The sequence below is a fragment of the Tiliqua scincoides genome, chromosome 11, assembly GCF_035046505.1.
Source record: "Tiliqua scincoides isolate rTilSci1 chromosome 11, rTilSci1.hap2, whole genome shotgun sequence".
Lineage (NCBI taxonomy): Eukaryota > Metazoa > Chordata > Lepidosauria > Squamata > Scincidae > Tiliqua > Tiliqua scincoides.
Window position 1 is genome coordinate 18,063,029 of NC_089831.1, and position 4,532 is coordinate 18,067,560.

General features: G+C 44.3%; 1 pseudogene; it reads left to right on the plus strand.

Moving 5' to 3' along the window:
- The first annotated feature begins 3,787 nt into the window (after positions 1 to 3,787).
- Positions 3,788 to 3,907, plus strand: LOC136662772 (5S ribosomal RNA; annotated as a pseudogene).
- Positions 3,908 to 4,532: the final 625 nt, after the last annotated feature.

The window sequence follows — 4,532 nt, forward strand, 5'->3', positions numbered from 1 at the left end:
TTCTGATTCCTGTTTGGCTCAGGCTCAATTACGCCCAAACAACAAGATTGAGACAGTTGTGCAGGTGCAGATCTTGGCCCTGAGGTATCATTGAGTTCTCAGAGGAAGCCAGCAGCAGTGTTATCAAGTGGGAACTACCAACAAGTTTGCAAATGGATTGGCTGCTTGTGTGACTTTTATCAATGCACTTCCATGGAAGCAGTAGTAGAACAAACCTGTTTTCCTGCAGGAATCGAGAATGCCAAAGTATGGACTAAGTGAAACCTGGAAATGTACAGGGATGTATGGAGGACTATATTATTAGGATAATAAAGTGGACAGAACTTTAAAAAGGTATCTCTTTGCCCAACTAGCAGGGCAGGCGGTACAGCCCTTTTCTGGACTGTACCACTTCAGGCAGCTTTTGTACAACTTTTTTTTTCTGGACTGTGCCACTTTTCTATCGCTGGGTATAAAAAGCAGTTAGCACTGTCTGGCACTCCCTGCCCATCACTACCTGCTGCCTGTAGTGGTACAGTCCAGAACAAAGGCTAACCACTTGATTTTGCAGACTTTGTAAACTGGCCCTTTCAAAACACTGAAGGCTAGTAGTCTGCCATCTTCTCAAGTGATGGGGTCTCTCACCATTTATGAAAGATGACCACACACTGGCAGAAAGACCAGAAGAGCCAAGCTGTTCTCATTCTCATCCTTCTCAGAACTAACTACACTCAGTCCCATAATTATTTTCCTGTTCTAAAGCTGCCTCGGCTTCCCTCATTGACCTTGCCATATCCAGTGCATTTGATACATTGATTCATCCCATTGTTGACAGATCCTTCAAGCTTTCAGAATGGTGCGGTAAGGAGAATAGACCCCACTCCCCTTGTTTGATTTGGAACAATGGCATAGCTATGGGGGGGTCCAGGTTAACACATCTTGAGGGGGTGCCTTATGGAGCCTTACAGCAAAAACCAGAAGTGTCTTTCTAAGGCCTCCAGGAGGTCTTCTGAAATCAGAGGGGTGTATGGGAGGGTGTTAAAAAATTATGGGTCCTGAATACCAGATGCCCTAAATATGCCATTGCTTTGGCATAGGCTCAGTAGAGGATTTTTGACTTGGCCACAGATGTTTCTACGAAGCAGAGCAAACTGATTGACCCAAACAGAGGAGATAACACTCGCCCAACAAAAGGCTGCTTAGTCAGATGGTCACGTAGTTCACAGTAATCAGGACACGTTGCATCAAGAGCCAAGCAGTTAATATTAAATAACTTCTGTGCACCTGGTTTTGTAGTTCACGTCGCTTCACACTGTTATTAGGATTAAAGGATGTTACATAAAAATGTTTCGAGAACTGCTGCTCACACATCCCAGAGTTCCTGGTTTGCTAAGCCCCTGACTCATGCATTGCGCACTGTCTTGTTCTGTGTTCTGAGTGCTCGATTCATAATGCAACTGAGCATTAAGAGCTGGATAAATCTGAACGTGAAACCATTACAAATTTGGGTAGTATCACAAGGTTAAAGTGGTATGTTAGAAGCGACATGTCCTGTGGTGTTCCACTGATCTCTAGAGAACCATGTTTTACACCAAACCAGCAAAGTCTATGAACGGGGATGATCATGGGAATGGAATCAGGGGCAACACTGCCCCTTTCATACGTCCTTCAGCTCCCTGGAAAAACACACACACACACACACACACCCCTATTCTCTGTCTTTGAATACAGAATGTTCCAGATTCAATCCCCCACATCTCCAGTTAGGACTTATAAAGTCCCCAAGCCCTGGAGTGCTTCTGTAGTCAGTACAGTAAGCGAGATGGACCAGTGGTCTGATTTAATATGTCATATTTCTATGTTCATATACATTGATATGTTCAGCAACATGGTTACCAACACAGGTAGCCAACTGATCAGAGTATACCACAATGATTTTTACCACTGTGCTGCGGTGCGCTGGTGTGCTGCCAATGGTCTGCAGGTGTGCCACAGGAATTTAGAGGGAAGGTAACATTTTCGTAGGTCTATTGAAAGATGTGAGCCCCCAGCTGGCAATGCAGTGTGGCTTGTCAATTGTCAAGACACTGATGGTGTGCCTTGGCAATTTTTAGCACCTTCTCAGTGTGCCATGAGATGATAAGGTTGAAAATCGCTGGTGTACCAGCATGTTGGAACCATGTACAATACAATCATGGTAATACAGTGTGCTGTCCCAGTCAGACAGCTGGGGTTTATCTGATATTCCCAGATCCAAATCCTTACGGGCTTTTCAGACATGTAGACTTTTGTGGTGGTGCAGGTGGTGAGGGGTGGAGGACATGTAGCCCCCCTGCACAAAAACATTTTTAATTTTTGGTTGAACCCAAGTTTGAAAGGCATCCACAATACAGATTGACCTTTCATTCCAAATTGCTCAGGATTCACTCTTGTTCACAACTCTGTCTTAGACTCAACCACTCCAGGTAGATCTGAATAACAGAAATAATTACATTTCTGCACTGTGGCACTCAGAGTGAACCCAGACCTACCTTGGCTGCAGAGAGGTGTCAATGCTGCCAAGAAGGAAAGGTGTGCTTCAGGCGGTTACCAGACAAACAAGGTGAGTTAACCCCTACGGTCTGTCCCAACATGTCCATTACCCGGTGGGAACACTGAGGCTATTGTTTCTGAGAACAATCTAGAATAGGAGGAGGCCCAAGTTCCTTCACAGGCATTTACAAGTTCCTCCCAAGCTCAGGGGGCATTGTGGTAGTCTTGAGGTTTTGCGTTACCTTCTCTGATTTGGTAAGATTAGATGAAGGAATTCCCCGGTATGGGAGGTTAGTTATCAAGCATTGGCAATCCCAGGGTGAACAAAAAAAAATAATTACATAAAGCAAAAGATACTAAGCCATGGAAGAGAAAATAATACATTCCCCTATGCACACTACACCGCCCATGCCTCTTTTCTACAAAGGTTTGCTATGATCATGAGCAAGCAGTTTGGGGTTCCATGTTTCGAGCGACTTCAAAGGACAATGTCACTTTGCCCAGAGTTCCAGGTTTACACAATCTTGTGCCACAGTCTGAAGACCTGAATAGAGCAAAAGTTTCCAATAGGCAGGTATTGTGCAAGGTGAAGATGTTCTATGGTTAGCTAACCCTACTGGCTTCACGAGCAGGAAAGCTCTCTGATTGTCTTGCCTCGCACAGCACGTTGGTTAACCAAGGGTGACCTCTGAGAAAGCTTAAGGCATACACCCCTCACTTTAAAACATGAAAAGGTAGATAATTTGGATTTTGTCCAAAAATAATTCTGGTCTGTGTATAGTAGCCCCTTCCCCCAGATATCCCCCTGAAACTGCCACGTACCCATGGTTTCAGTTATCCACAGATTGAAAATATTTGAAAAAGATTCCAGAAATCCTTTCTCCTTCCTCTTCTCTGGCCTACCTCACTTTCCTCTCTGCCTCTAATGGCGCTTCACCCAACTGCTCCCTCCAGCCTGGGGATGCTTTGTTGGCTGTCAACATGGAAGCAGCCAACCAGCCTCCCCCCCTCCCACTCAGACAGGCTGATTCTGGGTCTTAAAACTTGGAATATGAAAATGCAGAATATAGGGTTTGTTACTGTCTGCAGTTTCAGATATCCATGGTAGGTCATGGAATGTATCCTCTGAGGATATGGGGGGCAGGGAAGCTACTGTAATTGGCTAAAAAGAGGAGGGATGCCATGTAATAATTTGTGCAAAGTGCTGCAGGAGATGAATGCTGCAAGGATTTGGGGGAAAGGGAGGGATGGGGGAACTGCATTTAAAGTAGCAGCTCATAACAGCAACTGTTACCCTGCATGTGCCCAATCTTGTCTGATCTTGGAAGCTAAGCAGGGTCAGGCCTGGTTAGTACTTGAATGGGAGACCACCTGGGAATATCAGGTGCTGTAGGCTTATACCATAGTCTTTCGAGACTGAAGGTTGCCAACCACCAACTTCATAACAAATCTGTGTTGGGTGTCTCAGCTAATTCCAACCCATTCCCAGTCCTTGGGTGTCAGAATTCTCCTATTTATTTATTTATTTATTTATTTATTTATTTATTTATTATTATTATTATTATTATTATTATTATTATTATTATTATTATTATTATTGGGTCACCCAGAAAGTAATGCACCACATTTTTTTTCTCAGCCTACAGTAATGGTACGAATGCGAAACTTTAGATATACATTATTTTAATTTTCAGGAGTGCACACACAAATTTTTGGTTTCTTCAGACAGATAGCGTAGCTGCAGCATGTTTCGAAATGGCGTCTGTAAGTGATGTACGTTACAAGCAGCGTGTCATCATTGAATTTCTCACTGCGGAGAAAGAAACTGTTGGGAACATTCACAAACATTTGTGTACAGTTTATGGAGAATCTGCAGTCGACAGAAGTACGGTTAGTCGCTGGGCACAGAGGGTGAGGCCATTAGAAGGCGGTTTGGCAGAGCTCCAAGATTTGCAGCGTTCGGGGCGGCCATCCACGGCTGTCACACCTGACAAGACGCAGCTTGCTGATGTACTCATTCG